Source organism: Microtus oregoni, unplaced genomic scaffold, assembly GCF_018167655.1.
Source record: "Microtus oregoni isolate MIOR12 unplaced genomic scaffold, Mior012 000003F_ref0000135, whole genome shotgun sequence".
NCBI lineage: Eukaryota > Metazoa > Chordata > Mammalia > Rodentia > Cricetidae > Microtus > Microtus oregoni.
This window is the reverse complement of record NW_024543062.1, coordinates 2,837,945-2,855,339: the sequence shown is the minus strand read 5'-3', so window position 1 is coordinate 2,855,339 and position 17,395 is coordinate 2,837,945. Positions and strand designations below refer to the sequence as shown.

The 17,395-nt window shown below is 47.4% G+C and overlaps 1 protein-coding gene across 3 annotated transcripts in view; it reads right to left on the bottom strand.

Moving 5' to 3' along the window:
* Snx8 (sorting nexin 8) overlaps window positions 1–17,395 on the bottom strand; it is a 58,736-nt gene that overhangs the window by 24,720 nt on the left and 16,621 nt on the right. Inside the window, exon 1 of one of the 3 annotated variants that reach the window (XM_041648458.1) lies at window positions 11,703–11,730. The exons of the other annotated variants lie outside the window; for them this stretch is intronic. The gene's annotated coding sequence lies outside the window, so the exon portion shown is untranslated. Of the gene's footprint in view, window positions 1–11,702; window positions 11,731–17,395 lie in introns of those variants that run through there. 3 annotated transcript variants of the gene reach the window in all.

The following is a 17,395-nucleotide window of genomic DNA, read 5'->3' as shown; positions in this document are numbered from 1 at the left end:
TTCCCTGGTGCATGAGTTTAGAAGACCGGGAAACCCTAATGTCAGATCAACAGCCAACTTTTTATCTAAACCATAGATGTCAAAAGACAAACACACACAGTGGTACATGCCTTGTTATTCCAGCACTTGGGAGGTAGAGGCAGGAGAGTTAGGAATTTAAGGCAAGAGAGAAAGAGAGAGACTGACCAGGCTGATGTAGGCAGGACAAAATGGTGCACCCTGGTAATTCTAGCACTAAGAGGCTGAGGCAGGAGGGTCCTGATTTCCAGGCCAGCCTGGTCTACACAAAAAATAAAATGATAAAAACAAAATCCTGCTCATGGTACATACCTATAATCCCAGGATCTGGGAGGAAGAGGCAGAATAACCACAGCCTGCTTTAAGTCTAAGGCCAGTCAGGGATACAGCATGATGCTCAATCTCAAAGCATGCTACCTGTTAAAAACACTAACGTAATATAAATGACATAGGGACAGAAAAATGAAGAGAGCTGGAAGAAGGATAATAAACAGAGGGGTAACAGAGATTTCTATTAAGAAATATTTGTTCAAAACATGGCCTCACTACCTTACCCCTGGCTGGCAGGAACTCAAAACATAGACCAGTCTAGCCTCAACAAATATCTCCTGCCTCGGCTCCCAGGTACTAGAATCACAGTTGTGTGCTTTTTCAAAAAAAAATAATAATAATAATAAAATAAGCATTTATTTATTTCAAGATTTCCCCGGAGATTAAGGTAAGACAGTCTCTACACGGCCTGAAATCTCACTAATGATTACCAAAGGGTCACATGCGCGTGAAGAATGTGAACTTTGCACACAGGAGAACCTAAAAGGCAGATCTCAACAGCACAAACGGCACCTCCACCCTAGCTTCTCTCTAACACCCTGGAAAGGCAGGTGTGGGGGTGCACACATGTAACCCTGACTGCCCTCAGGATTTAAGAGAATAAAGGAGCAGAGTCCTTCATCAGCCCGGGCTACACAGACCCTGTCTGAAAAAATAAGGACAGGGACCCGTAAGATGGCTCAACAGGTTATGGTGCCACCAAGCTTGATGACCTAAGTGGTAAAAGGGGGAACCAACTCCCTCAAGTCCTCCTGATTTCCACAAGCATACTGTGGCTGGTGCATACACCCCAACCCAAACAATTAAGACTAAAAAGCTAAACATATGTGTGTGTATACATGCATAGACATATATATATGCATATGAATAGGGGCTGGAGAGATGGCTCAGTGGTTGAGAGCATTGCCTGCTCTTCCAAGGGTCCTGAGTTCAATTCCCAGCAACCACATGGTGGCTCACAACCATCTGTAAAGAGGTCTGGTGCCCTCTTCCGGCCTGCAGACATGCACACAGACAGAATATTGTATACATAATAAATAAATAAATATTTTTTATGGTTTATTTAACTTTATTTTATGTGCATTGGTGTGAAGGTATCAGATCCCTTGCAACTGGATCTTCAGACAGTTGTGAGCTGCCATGTGGGTGCTGGGAATTGAACCCGGGTCCTCTGGAAGAGCAGTCAGTACTCTTAACCACTGAGCCATCACTCCAGCCCAAATGAATATTTTTTTAAAAAAATATATGCATATGAATAAAGAAAGAGGCTGGGGGAAAGGCCAGTCAGTACTTCCCATGTACACACAAGGACCTAACTTATCCCCAGCACCCATGACTCCAGGCTAGGCGTGATGGCACACACTAATAATCCCAATACTGGAGGCAGAGACAGGAGGATAGCTGGGATTGTTGGCCAGCTGGCATAACCTAGCCTAATAATCCAGTTTTAGGTTAATGAGCAACCCTGTGTTGGGAAATATTATATTCAGATGTATGATTCTTGTTAAACAATCACATATTCACAAGGACACACACACTCTCTCTCATTTAAAGGAAAAAATACTGAGAGCCCATGTTCCAAAAACAGAGCTGGTTGGGGCTGGAGAGATGGCTGTGCAGTTAAGAACACTTGCTGTTCTTGCAGAGGACCCAGGTTCAGTTCCTAGCACACATATGGTGGTCACAACCCAATTTAACTCCAATTCCAGGAGATCAGATGTCCTCTTCTGGCCTCTGCATGGTGCACATACATACATGCAGGCAAAACACTGAACACAGGTAGGCAGGTAGAAAGGAAGGAAGAGTCAGGCAGTAGTGGCACACACCTTTAATCCCAGCACTTTGGAGGCAGAAGCAGGCAAATCTCTTAGATTGAGGCTGTCTGGTTTACAGAGTGAGTTCCAGCACATCCATGACTACCCAGAGAAACCCTGTCTTAAATAAATAAATAAATAAATAAATAAATAAATAAATAAATAAATAAATAAATAAATAAATACATGAGTGCTGTGGGCTCTCCTTCAGCCAACAACCTTTAAGATACCAGCACACTTTGGGCATGGGTCTCTCAGCTGCTGGATTCATTTCCAGGTCTCAGCACTGGCACAGGACTGTGGAGCACTACCCTGTGACTTTATCCCCAGATAAATAAACCTTTGTTATACTCCATTCCGGGCTATTGTGGAGCTCTTTTGTACATCAACAAGTAAGTGAGGAAATAAATAACAGAGTTGGCAAGATGGCTCAGAAGGATAGGCCTGTGCCAAACATGACTACTGACTTTGATCCCCAGAACCTACATAAAAGTAGGAGAGAACTGACTCCTGCAAGTTGTCCTTTCACCTCCACATGCAAACACGGAACATACAATAAATAACTATCTTTAAATTTTTCAAGGTGGGAGACTCCAGAAGAATACCACCAACACCCCAGTTGAACTCCTCTGGCGTCATCTACACACACACACACACACACACACACACACACGGGAAGGAGAGAGAGAGAGCCCAAACATTAAAAGCATACTACCACATCTATGAATCCAAATGTCCTCACAGATCTCTACTGAGGCACCAACCACAACACATTATGACCCCAGCTGTTAATTTACTAAATTCAGGGGCCTGCTTGAGTATGGTGAAAAACTCCTTAATCCTAGCACTGCAAAGGCAGAGAAGGGTAGACTTCTGTTGGTTTGAAGCCAGCCTGACCTACACAGGGAGTGGCAGAATAGCCAGGACTCCATATTGAAACCCTATCTTTTGGGGGGGGGAGTTTAAGGTGTTGGGGTGTGGCTCAGTGGTAGAGCACCTGCCTAGAATCACCAGTGAGGGGTTGGGGTGTGGCTCAGTGGTAGAGCACCTGCCTAGAATCACCAGTGAGGAGCTGGGGTGTGGCTCAGTGGTAGAGCATCTGCCTAGAATCCCCCAGTGAGGGGCAAGAGCTAGTTCCAGGACAGGTTCTAAAACTACAGGGAAACCCCGTCTCTAAAAAAGAAAAAGAAAAAAAAGTTTAAGGAGTTCATATTTTCAAAACAAACTTTTCAAAAAATGTATTATTTATGTGTGAGGGCCTGCATCAAGTTTATGTGCACTGCATGAGTGCTGGAGTCCACAGAGGCCAGAAGAGGGTGCTGGATGCCCTGGGATTGGATTTATAGGCAGCTGTGAGTCACTGTGTGGGTCCTCTGCAAGAGCAGTAAGCACTCAATTTGAGCCATTCTCCAGTCCCTCAAAATCAAATTTAAATGAAAGAAAAAGCACACACCTGTAATCCAGCACCTCCAAGGCAAAGGCAGGAGGAGACCTCTGAGCTAAAGACTACCCAGAGCTACGTACTCAGACTCTATCTCAAAACAAACAAACGAAAACAGTTTGTTTTGGACAGCTACACCGTCATGGGTGGACCACTAGCAGCAGTAAGGACAGAAACAGGAAGGGAGATTCCGGATTCTTCGATACGAGCATCACAGACAGACCTTAACCCTCTTAGCAAACCAATACCTTCTTCAGTGACACTACCCCAGCATGGCAGAAGTAAACCAGACTAGATGAGAAACAGCCAGGCCCAAAGCTGGAATGCAAAGGCAAGCTCTGACAAGAGACATCTGGCGGAAGCCAGTCTCCATATTTCTGCAGGGATGTGGGCCAGTGAGTGACCACCTCTGAGCACAGAATTTATCACCTGCAAAATGGACATAAAGGGCCAGGTCAGGAAGCTGGTGAGCTGGCTCAGCAGGCAAAAGCACTTGCTACCAAGTCTGACCATCTTAGTTTGATCCCTGGGAGTTAGCTCCCATAAGCTGGTCTTTGATTGCCACGTGTGCACCATGGCACATGTATTCCCCCAACCATAAATAAGTGGATAATGTAATAAAAAAAATTTCCAAGAGGTAAGCACAGTGACACATGCCTAATAGTCCCTGCACTCAGAAAGCAGAGAAGGAGGATTCAGATTTTGAGGACAAATTGATCATAGAGCAAGACCCAATTTCAACACACATACAAAGACAGAGGTGCCCTTACCACCCAGCGGGCCTGTACCATCTCTGCCAAGAACACAGCAAGAATCCTTCCAGTCCTCCAGCATCCCCGAGACAGGCCCCACCAACCTCACACTCTCCCTGCTCTAACCATTCTGGAACAAATTGCTTTACTGTGGGGTTCTCAGCTGGAAGGCAGTGCGCCTTGGAATTAAATGACACAGCACAGCTGAAAATAGCTGGTGAAAATAAAACACTCAATAAATGCCACTGACTTCCTTTCAGATTTATTACCCTCCAGTCCAAAAACATTTTGTGAAGCCACCAACAAAAACTTGGAAAGTGTTCCCCCAGAAGCCATGACTGAGGCTCTGCCTGCTTCTGAGATGAGCTTCTTGGGACTCTCAGTCGGAAAGATCATGAGCTCAAATCCGACCTGGGATAGATACAGTGAACTCAAGGCCAGTCCTGTCTCAAGAAGTAGGAAGTGGGCTGGGAAGTGTAGCTCAGGTAGAATGCTAACTTAGAATCCCCCAGTGAGCGGTTGGGGGGACACATCTCGGTGACACCCCATCCGCCTAGCGTGCACAAAGCCCTCAGTTGAATACTCGATACTAAATAAATGTCCTCCGCAGCAGAGATTTTGTGAGTGCTCACTTCCAATGCTGGGAATACCTTCTAATGACATGGAAGTCTAAGAGACTCGCAGGCTTCTCTCCAGAGACCTCCCTACCCAAAGAGCATTAGAGCCACCGTAGAAGAGCTAAGCAGACACAGGGCAAGCAGGTACAGTGGACCGAATGAGAGTGGTCCCCATAGGCTTATATATTTAAATACTTGGTCCTCAGTTGGTGGAGCTATCTGGGAAGGATTGGGGAGTATAGCCTTATTGAAGGAGGAATGTCACTGCTGTGGGCTTTGAGATTTCAAAAGCCCAAGCCATTCCCAGTCAGCCCTCTCTGCCTCATGGTTGTGTCCCAAGATAGGAAGTGTCAGCTACTGCTCCAGCACCACTCCTTCCAGCCTGCTGCAATGCTCTCCACCATGATCGTCATGAATCCCCTCTGAAACCATAGACTCCAATCAAATGCTGCTTCTGTAAGTTGCCTTGGTCATGGTTTTTGTTATAACAACAGAAAAGTAACTAAGGCAAGGTACAATAAGAGGGAGCCATCCCATAGGCAGTATAAAGCCATGTGCTCCTACACACACACACACCTGACAAACAGGAAATGAAAACAGACGAGTAAAGCTCAAGATGTTGTGGTTCTACAAGTCAGGTACCCACCGTGGAGAAAGTAATGACTCCAGCCAGGCACTGCAGTCACGCCTGAAATCCCAGCAACTAGGAGGCTGAAACAATGAGGTTTATGAGTTCCTGGCCAGCCTGAGCTACAAAATGAATTTGAGGCCAGCCTTGACTACATAGAGACCTTGTGTTAAAAATAACAAAAGTAATGAAAGCAACACACACACGCACATGCAGTTCTTGTCCCCAAGGGTCTTCCTGCTGAATGTTTATTTAGACAGTAACGTGGTAATCGAGGAGTCCAAAAGGGCTGGCAGGAGCAAACAGGATCTTCCTTGTAAACGGTGACATAACCCTCTCTGTCCCTTACTGAGGCAACCCTTTCGCAAATGCTGAAGGCAGCACATCAGTCCCAGGCCAAAAGACTTCCTGAAAGGTGGACGGTATACACAAGGACAGGCAAGCAGCTCATTGGCAGTCCCCTGCACCTACTGCTGCTAGGAGGCCAAGTCCAGCCCAGCTCAGGACCACACTACTCCAGACCAATGGAGGGGCTGCCAGAGACATCCCCAACTCCACGTTTGAAGGACAGACATCCTTCACCACAGAAAGCTCTCATAGAATCATCACAAGCACCATGTGGCTGTTTTCTGACCATCACTGTCTTGACACAGAGCAGCTGCCTGACACTCAGCCTCCCGCGCCCTCCCCCCCCCAAAGATGACACCCACAATCAGCCGGAAGCAGTCTTGAGAGTTCGTCGCCCCAGTTCCTTTGGGCTGTGGTGCCTGGTCTCCTGCTTTTTATTATAAGGAAGACCTTGGAATGTTGTGCTTTCCTGTCGTTTTAAGGGACAAGCCTCGCCCACTCCCATTACCTCTGACCTGCCCACCGCCATCTTGGGCCCTTCCTTTTCTGCTTCCTTGACCTGCCTGCTTTTTATTATAAGGAAGACCTGGGAATGTTATGGTTTTGATCCCTTTAAGAGACAAGCCACACCCATTCCCCTCCCCATCCGCTGAGGCAGGCTGATCTTCAGCTTCCGGCCTGAGCTCGCTCTCTTTTCCATCTTCCTCTCAGAGAGACAGCTTCGCTTCTGCCTCTCTCCCTACTTCTCTGCTTCCCCCCTTCTCTGTCTCTTTCTCCTCTTCTCTCTCTCTCTCCCTCTCTCTCTGTCCCCCCTTCACCCTTCCTCCTCCATAACCCCCTGAATAAACATTCAACCTCACCCTGCATGTCCTGTCTATCCATGTTTCTGTCTTCTGTGTGCCCGCCATGTGCCTCCCTGCCTGGAACCAGCCATTGCTCAGGGACCAGCAGCCGTCTCTGCCTGGGGCCCGCTGCCTGCCACCACATGGCCCGCCGCCACCATTTGGGACCTACAGCATTTCTGCTGCCTACCGCCACCGGGGATCTTGGAGCATTTTTTAAAAAAGAACAACGATCGTTCCATGTGGGTAGAGAGACTCAAAAAGCTCAGGAGTCTTCAGGATCCTCACCAAGGCCCTTCCTCCCCAGGATCCCAAATGCTAAGACTCGGACTTGCTGGTGTAGCCCATGCGTTTTTTGTGCTTCTGTAAACTAACCCCAAAATACTCAACCAATTCAGCAAGCAGGGCTCGGATGGAGTCATTCTTTTAGTCCATCAGTGCCGTCTGGGTTGGGCATGGTGGCACGTGTCTTTAATCCCCGCATTTAAGAGGCAGAGACAGGTGGATCTCTGTGAGATGGAGACCAGCCTGGGATACACAGTTTCAGGACAGCCAGGGCTATGACCCTGTCTCAAAAATAACCAAATAAAAAGTTCCTAGTTCCCACATCTGCCCTAGGAAAAGGCACTCTGTTTGTTCTCAGAGACTGTGAGGTTCTTCTGTTTCACTTGGTGGGAGAAGGAACTGACTGAACCTTCCTGCAGACTCCAAGTTTAGCGCTATACCACTTTAGAGTGCAAACCTCAGCTGTCAGCTGACCACAACAGAGGATAAGGAAGGCCAGTGACAGATGGCAGGCAGGGTCCCAGAGCTCACAACTCCAAACTGGGTTGCATTAGAATCACTAGGTAGGCTTGCTTGTTCACACACAGATGGCTGCCCCCATCTGCATTCCACCTACCCAGATTCCTAGCCTACAGGCCTAGGAAGGACCTAAGGACCTGCATTACACATAAATTCCTAGGCATTTTGCTGGCCTCAGGGCCATAGATTGACAACCAGTGTCAAGGATAAGACCATGCCTATACACTCTCCCCACATTTAACAGTGACCAGGTGCTCCTAAACCATTCTGTAGTTACTTTCCAGAACAGGGAAAATAAACAGCAGCATGTCAGAGTACAATTGCATGAAAATGAAATGAAATAGCTGGGTGGTGGTGGCGCATGCCTTTAGTCCCAGCACTTGGGAGGCAGAAGCAGGAAGATCTCTGTGGTTCTACAAGGGCTAGTTCCAGGACAGGCTCCAAAACTACAGAGAAACCCTGTTCAAAAAACCCCCAGTGAGGGACTGGGGTGTGGCTCAGTAGTAGAGCCCCTGCCTAGAATCCCCCAGTGAGGGGCTGGGGTGTGGCTCAGTGGTAGAGCACCTGCCTAGAATTCCCCAGTGAGGGGCTGGGGTGTGGCTCAGTGGTAGAGCTCCTGCCTAGAATTCCCCAGTGAGGGGCTGGGGTGTGGCTCAGTGGTAGAGCACTTGTACTGAAGATCTTGAGTTTACTATGAGCCTTGGCCACTGTTGGGCCACATGAGGCCCAGTGTAATTTCCTGAGCCTAACTTGAGTTGGTGTGAGGCCTAGAGTAACTTCTGAGCTTAGCTAGAGTTTGGAGACCTGTCTCTGACTACCCAACCTAGACCCGCCTCCACCCAGCTACCTCTAGCGTGGCAGAATATTATTGGCCCTTGTTCCTTACTCCGCCTTAACCTATCCTAAGCTTCTCCACCCCTATCACAAACTACTTGACACCATTAAACAAGATCCTGCTTTGACAGACTCCAGACTCAGTGGGTGTTTCTCCCTGGTGTCCAGGGGGGAGGGCTGAGTCCCAACACTCACTATCATGCTCAGCCCCAGGGAGAGTCCTGTCGTCCCGTCCCCGTGTGTGTCCCCCCCCCTTCTGCCAGAGAACCGGGCGGATTGGTGTCCGATGTGAGGAACTTAGTTCAGTGTGAAGAAGCTCCATTGTGTGAAGAACGGAAGAACTGCTGATGGGCCAATCAGTCTGCAGGTGAGTGTACCCCCATTAAAAATGGGGCAGTTCTTTACTAAACAAAAACCTGCTTTGGAACCTAGTTCAGTGTACCTGCCCCCTAGACCCCTTTTACAACACCCCTTGGCCCTCAAGGGGTCCTTCACCTCCAGATCGCCCTATAAACCCCTTTCCAGCACTCTCTGCCCCTCCACTTTGCTGCCAGAGGGACCTGCCCTATAGGGGAGTCTCCTCTGTCTCCCAATTCAGATCGGGGAGGGAGCATTAGGAGAAGTGGCTGCTTCAGGATTCCGAGGGGAGGTAGCTTCTTCCAGAGCCACAGAGGGAGAAACGGCACACCTGTTACCTGTAAATGTTAACTCAGGTGGTAACTGGCCTAATGCCTGGTACCCTTGGGAAGCCCAGGATACTTCCAGAGCCACAGAGGGAGAAACGGCACACTGGTTTCCTGTAATAAATGTTGTGCTGGTTGCTCTTCACTTCTTCAAGGTTCTTTTATCCTCCTCAGTTCCTCAGCCAACCAGGACTAAAGTCCTAGAAGCCAGAAGGTCTGCGTCTCAGGAAAGGCAGGTATAAGGAAGACCTACAGGATGTCTTGATAGGATCAGTGCTTCTTGATGTAGGTCACAAGACCTAGTAGTACTACTAGTACTGCCACAATGAAAAACCCATGGGTGGGGGCTGGAGAGATGGCTCAGTGGTTAAGAGCACTGACTGCTCTTCCAGAGGTCCTGAGTTCAATTCCCAGCAACCACATGGTGGCTCACAGTCATCTATAATGAGACCTGGCACCCCCTTCTGGCTTGTGGGGCACACATGGAAGGAATGCTGTACACATAATAAATAAAAAAATAAAAAAAAAAAGAAAAACCCATGGGTGAATGTCTGCCGCCCCAATAGAGGATGATATCCTGCCCTCTTAGAACTGCTGTTTCACCCAGCAGGCCAGGCCAGCTTCCTTTCCAGCCTCCACATTCAGGGTTGCTCGGAGATACCATGTCTCATCAGCATTGGGCAGGAGGCCACTTCTAAGGACCATTTTGTTCTTGCTCACCCTGCATCCACATCACCACACAGGCTTTGGGTAGAAGTGGGAGACATGAAACACCAACTACAGATGGCCATGTCTAGGACTGAGGCCACTGAACAACCAGGCCACAGGCTTCTCTGAAGCAGGGGACTTGCTGCGGCAAGAGGGCCCTGGGCTTTTGGATCCAAAATACTTAGCAGCTGAGACTCAAGAATAAGATGACTTCAGGGCACGGCATTTGCTATGATACAGGACAGTCATCTTGAGCATAATGGTATTTTTCAGGTCCACATGCAATAAAAACATCATCATCACGAAAAAAAGTCTTGCAGACGAGTAGCCTTGTCAGACCTGGCTTCCTCTGCTTGGCAGGCACCACTCTTGGGTCCACTCTCATCAGTAATTCTTGTGAATGGCTCTCTCGTGGCAGGGGAGACTTTGGGCCATCTGCTCAGTCCTATGAGTAGCAGCACATCAGCTCACTTTCCCTGAGGACACTGTGGGCTGCACAAATCTTTTCTCTTTATCCAGTATTTTCTTTATAGAATGTTGTTTTGGAGCAGACTGTGTTGCCTGAGGAATATTCCTATTATTAATCTTTTCAGGCTCAGTTTTACAGTCCTCGGTTCTGAGAAGAGAAAGATAGGTGGAGCAGGTCTGGAGAGCCCCACCTTAAACACTCCTTGTTCTGGATTCTCTTTGTTCTTTCAACTTTTGAAGGAGCCTTTTTTTCCTTGTATTTCTGGGCTTTCCGTTTGTCACTCATAACCACTTTCTCTGGCTACTACCAGATTGTAGACCAGGATGGACATTCAAGTAGGGCTGGAACCTGGAGTCAGGAGCTGGTGCAGAGGCTATGGAGGGCTTCTGCTTACCGGCTCTCTCAGCCTTTCCTCTAGATTCCTCCCCTCCAAAAGGTGGGGAGCAATCCTGGGGGATTCACCCTAACCATTTCTGGTAGACTGTTGTTACATATTATACTCCATTCGGAAAGCTTAAATACGTTTTTCTTTCAGTGGATACCTTCTCCCGAGTTTTCACACATGCCAGAGAGAAATCCAAACATGCTATTAGCCATATGCTACAATGCTTTGCCATCCTTGGCTTACCTAGCCAAATTAAAACAGATAATGGCCCATGCTTGCTGTGGGACAATGGTCTGTACCCTGTCACTTGTGTTTTAAATACACGCTGATTGGCCAGTAGCCAGGCAGGAAGTTAGGTGGGGCAACGAGAATTCTGGGAAGAGGGAAGTGTCAGTCTGCAGTCATCACCCAGACACAGAGGAAGCAAGATGTGACTGCCTTGCCAAAAAAGGTACCAAGCCACATGGCTAACAAAGACAAGAATTATGGGCTAATATAAGTTATAAGAGTTAATAAAAAGCCTGAGCTAATAGGCCAATTAGTTTATGATTAATGTAGACCCTGTGTGCTTCTTTGGGACTTTAAGGCTATGGGACCTGGTGGGACAGAAAACTCGGTCAACACATGCTTTATTGGTAAAGCCTTTATAGACTTTCTACAAACCTGTAAAATTTCTCATTCCACTGGCATTCCATATAATCCAAGGGGACAGGCCATCATGGAAGGGTACAATCACTCAAGTCTCAACTAGAAAAGCAAAAAGGAAGTCCCTGCCCCAACATGATCAATTGAGAAAGGCATTATTGACCCTAAATATTCTAAATTTCTCTAGAGAAGATAAATATCTGTCTCCTTTTCAAAAACATTGGTCTTCATCAGTTACCTACAGTTCTGTCTGGGTCAAATGGAAGGACCCCTTGACTGGAGCCTGAAGAGGACCAGACCCACTCCTCAATGCCGGAAGAGGGATGTGTCTTCCCTCAAAATGAAAGGAGGCCCCTCTGGGTGCCGACTAGAGATCGTATTTACCCCATGAGGATAATGATGATTCCTAGGAAATGTTCCACCCCCGAGGAGTGCCTTTCTGCTTCTTCCCCAGAAACAATCGAAGACGTGGATGTTGTCGCTTACCCTGATGAGACCTAGAGAAGAGATGGCGAAATCTTCAGGACAACCCCACGTGGATGGGCTTTCATGGATTCTTACCCTGTTTCCTTCCCCTGCTCGGACCCTTCCTTTTCCTTATGTTTGTTACTGTTGGGCCCTTGTATGTTCAATAAGATCACACAATTTATCTACCAAAGATTGGAGGCTGTTGAATTACATTAGGTCGAGGTATACTATCATAGGCTGGCCACTCGGGAGTCTGGGGCCCTTGTGCGACTGTATGACTGGTAATCCTCATATAAACGTCTCTCCTCCACCCTCCACTTGACCAGTGATGGGTAAGATCTCAGACAGGCTGAACAACCGAAGGCAGGTCATGGAGAGAGTTTTTCATAAATGAGGTACATGGTACTCAGCGATGGGTAAGATCTCCATATGGGAGACGACCTAAGACAGGGACCATGCCATGTCTTCCACTGTCATGACAAAAACAAAAAGGGGAGATGTTTGGCTGCACGAGGCCCAGTGTAATTTCCTGAGCCTAATCTGATTTGGTGTGAGACCTAGTGTAACTTCCTGAGCGTAGCTAGAGTTTGGAGACCTGTCTCTAGCTACCTTACCTAGACCTGCTTTCACCCAGCCACTGCTAGCGTGGCAAAATATTATTGCTCCTTACTCTGCCTTCACCCATCCCAACCCTACATAAGTCCCTGCTTGATACCATTAACTGCTTTGACAGACTCTAGACTCAGTGTGTTTCTCCCTGAAGACAGGGACACACACACACACGATGGGACACCATGTCAGAGTCTTCACACTCGCCATCCTGCTGAGCCCCAGGGAGAGTCCAACGGGTCTGGCTCTGCCCCAGCTCTCTCTGCCAGAGAACCAGGCAGGCCACATAACAAGATCCTGAATCAAAGAAGAGTGAGGTGTTTGGGGGAAAAGGTTGGTAATTGGAATAGGAGATGCTCTCAGCATTCAGTAAGCAGATTCCTTCTCAAGCTTAGGAAACTGCACTTTTGATTCAGCAGATTCTCTGAGGGGTTGGAAAGATGACTGGCCAATGATTAATAGCCTTGCAAGTTCAATTCCCGCACCCACATGGTGACTAACAACCATTTGTAACTGAAAGGCCAAGGACCCGACTCCCTTTTCTTGCCTTTACAGGTACCAAGCATTGCACCCAGCGTGCATACATGCTGACAAAACATTCATAGTTTAAAAAATGATTTAGTTTTAATAAAATTAAAACAAACAAAAAACCTGTGAGCTGAGTTCTTAAATAAACAAACTGTCCTCAGGAAATGGGAACGAACATAAGTTTCCTCATCCTTATCATGAGCACAACGTTAGAAATGACAATTCAGCAGCTTGGGGGCCAGGAGACACCAGGATGCCCCAGAGACTCAGGAAGCAGTAGTCTTCCATCTAGAGGCCACAGGCTGCAGCCAGGCTCTCTCCTGACAAGGACAGGTGCCCTACCCGTGTGGGTGCTGCCTAAAGGAACCACTTCCCTGCTTTTGTTTGATACATTGCTGGGGCTGGCACCCAGAGCCCTGCACACCAGGCAAGCACTGTGCTACTAAAGTCTCAGCACACACCAAAGCAAGCTTTAAACCAAGTGCAGCGAGGAACCCGTCCCTCACGCTCCTCAGTCCAGCAGGCTGAGGCAGGAGGATCTGCTGTGAGAAAACCTGACTGACATATGCAGAGGCTTGGATTCCAGCCCAGCACTGCAGGAAAGGGAAAGAGAGCAGACTTTCACAGCCTCCATGAGGACTCCAGACCAGCTGCCCCAGCTCCGCAGTCTATGAAGACTCTGCTAACTTCCCCATTCCCGAGGCTGCACTACTCCAGATGGAGTGCTTTTCAGATATCAAGTGTGTTTCCAAATAACTGCAGAACACATTTTCAAATTTTCTGCAAAACAACAAAATTGCCTAAATCCCCAGCCACTCAAATAACCACTTTTTAATTCAGTCTGTTCATTTGTTTTTTGCTAACTACCTTTGAAATTTCTGTTTGTTCTAATCACAAAGGATTCAAACACCCATAATAATAGAAAAGAGCTATGGGTGGTGACACATGCCTATAATCTCAGCACTTGGGAGTCTGAGATAAAACATTATCAGGTATGGTGGTGGCAGCGGCTTTTAATCCCAGCACTCGGGAGGCAGAGGCAGGTGGATCTCTGTGAGTTTGAGGCCAGCCTGGTCTTCAGAGCAAGTTTCAGGACAGGAACCAAAGCTACACAGAGAAACTCCATCTAGAAAAACAACACAAAACAAAACCTAAAGACCACATATGGTTGTATGCACCTTTAATTCCAGCACCCTGGTGGCACTGGCAGGCAAATGATCCCTATGAGTTCAAAGCCAACCTAATCTACACAGAGTTTAAGGTTAGCAACAGCTATTGAGAGATGGTGTACTTTGGGTTTTGTTTGGTTGGTTTTTGATTTTTTTGAGACAGTGTTTCTCTGTTTAGTCCTAGCTGTCCTGGAACATGCTCTATAGACCAGGCTAACCTTCAAACTCACAGAGATCCACCTGCTTCTGCCTCGCATGTGCTGGGATTAAAGGCATGTCGTCACTATCGCCTGACTGTGTTTTTGTTTTTAAAAGTTATCGCTCAGCTGTGCTTTCTTTTATAAAGTAACAAAATGAGAGACTAACACTTCATCACTCTCTTCAATTACCACCTCTATGAGACAGGCCTCTCACAGGTTGGCCTAGTCTATTTTATACAGTAGAGTCAGAGCCCAGTTCTAACCTCTTCCTTAATCTTGAAGCTCACAGGTCACACACAATGGATACAGCCCGTCCCTTCCAAAAATCCTGTCATGCAGCTATGGCCCACTGCTCACTCATTCCATGCCTGCTGGGCATCTGGGTGGTTTCACTGCCAATCTATGACACATGGCACTGCTGAGAACATTCCAGAACATGGCTTTTTATGGACATATGTTGCATGCACTTCTGTTGGGTACATAACACAGGCGTGAGTGTATGTGCTGGATCACAGCACTTGCATATGCTCAGCTTAGTAAATATTTCCAGTTTTCCTAAGTGACTCAGCCAATCTACACCCCCTCAAGCAACAGGCCCAGCTGCCTTCCACTTGGGCCAATGCTCAGTATTTTCTGTCTTCTTTTCCTCAGTCTGAAAGACATACACACCTCTTTCAAAACTTAGAACCAACTAATTTACAGTCTTTTCTTTTTCTGAGGATTGAACCCAGGGGCTCACATGGTAGGCTAATGGCCTACCACTGAGTCATGCCCCAGCCCCTCACTGGGGGATTCTAGGCAGGTGCTCTACCACTGAGCCACACCCCAGCCCCACACTGGAGGATTCTAGGCAGGTGTTCTACCACTGAGCCACACCGCAAGCCTTCGTTTTACTTTTTGTTTTCAGACAGGGTTACACTTACAAGCTGCCCACACAGGCATAGAACTTTCAAGCCTTCTATATCAACTCTTGAGTAGCTAGGAGCCAGCACCATCATGTCTAGGATAACTCCTGGGCTTACAGCAATCCTTTTCCACAGGCAGTGCATGCTCTACTCCACCTGTCAGTGAAGACGTGAGTTCCCACAGCAGGTCACAGCTGAGGGAGCACCGCTGAGCTTCATTTTTAGCAAAGCCCACCCACAGCCCTCTGCTACTATAAAGGACATAACCACCCTCAAATACAACCCATTCTGCTGTGATTTCACTCAGTGCTTAGGATCAACTCTAGGGAAATACAAACTTGTTTATCTGCCAGTGGGCTTTTATAGGCCACAGAACCGATGCCAGATTTCTAATGGTCAAGTATCGAGAAGAACATCCCCATGAAGGGACCAAGTACTCCCTGAAACACAGTGGGGGAGAAAGGAAACAAACCTCATCATGTTAAAAGAAGAAACCAGGTTGGGATGTGATCCAGTGGGTAGAACGCTTGCCTGGCATGAATGAAGCTCTGGGTTCCATGCCCAGCACCCCTCCAAAAGGGTAAGGTGGTCACACCTGTAATCCCAGCACTCTACCACCCATCTATCCAGCAGATGGAGGCTGGGAGATCGGGAGTTCCAGTCCAGCCTGGGCTCCTAAAAAGCCGTCTCAAAAAAGGAGGAAGAAGCAAAAGGAAATGAACAGGCAAGTGGATAATTAAAAAGTAAAGGGGCAAAGGGGAAAAGAAAAAAGGAAGAAAAGAAACCATGAGTACAGCTTCCTCACTGAGGATGCCAGGCAATCCCCAAGGAGAACAGGTCCTAAACAAGGCTTCCTCAAGTCCACTGCCACTACCCCCCACCACACACACAAAATGTTCTTTTCTCTCTACAGTCAAAAAACACTCTCTGCAGTATTCGTGTTCCCTCCAACTCAGTAGCCTCAACCCTGCACCTGGCCTGAGGCCTTGGCACTGGCTTTCTCCTCTACCCAGAAGGTTCCCCCATCCACCCACATACTAGACCAACTTCCTATCCTCCTCAGCTTCCTGGCAGTAAGTGTTGCTTTCTCTGTGACATTTTTATTGGTGACAACTATGGTTTGCAACATCAAGGTTGTCCCCAGGACAACACCCCCTGGCTTTGATTCTCTCTAGCACATCCTAAGGTGTATGTATGTGTATATATATATATTTTTTAAATTTATTTATTTATTATGTATACAGTATTCCCAGTACTCTACCTGCAGGCCAGAAGAGGGCACAGATCTCATTACAGATGGTTGTGAGCCACCATGTGGTTGCTGGGAATTGAACTCAGGACCTTTGGAAGAGCAGGTGGTGCTCTTAACCACTGAGCCATCTCTCCAGCCCCCCTAAGGTATATTTTTGATTACATCTCCTGACTCCTGTGTGGTTCTCATAAGAACACCAGCTCTGCAAGATGGAGGTCTGCGTTCACTGTATTCAGTAACTATCCCAAGGATGGAGAATAGTGCTAGGGGCTGGAGATGTGGCTCCATGGATAAAGCACTTACCACATAAGGGTGGGGACCTGAATTCAGATCCCCAGAACACATAAATGCCAAGTGGGCACAAACACCAGCCACCATAACCCCCGTGTTTAGAAGGTAGAAACAGTTCCCCGGAGCAAGCTGGATAGCTAGACTAGCCAGAGCAATGAATTATTTGATCCTAATACTGAAATGGGGTGTGGTGAGGACAACCGACTATAGAGGTAGTTCAGTCAATGAAGCGCTTCTTGCTCAAGAATGAGGACTTGAATTTGATCTCCAGCACTGAGGGGAAATGCCGGTGTGGTAGTACATGCTGAAGAGGCCCAGGGGGGAGAATTTCTGCTTGATGGCCAGTCTAGCCCACTGGATGATCTCTGTGCCAGAGAGACCATGTCTCAAGATAAATAAATAAATAGGTGTGTGACACTTGAGAAACAACACCTGGCATATATCTGCACGCATACACAAACCAGTGTACCTGCACACACATACACAAAAACACACAAGCACATGAACATGGACCCACATACACAAGCAGGTATTCACATATGAACAATATATTTTAAATTGATTTTTATTTTATGTGTGTATTTGTCTGTGCACCACATGGACACATGTATGCAGTGCCCAAGGAGGTCAGAAGAGGTGTCAGATACCCTAGAAT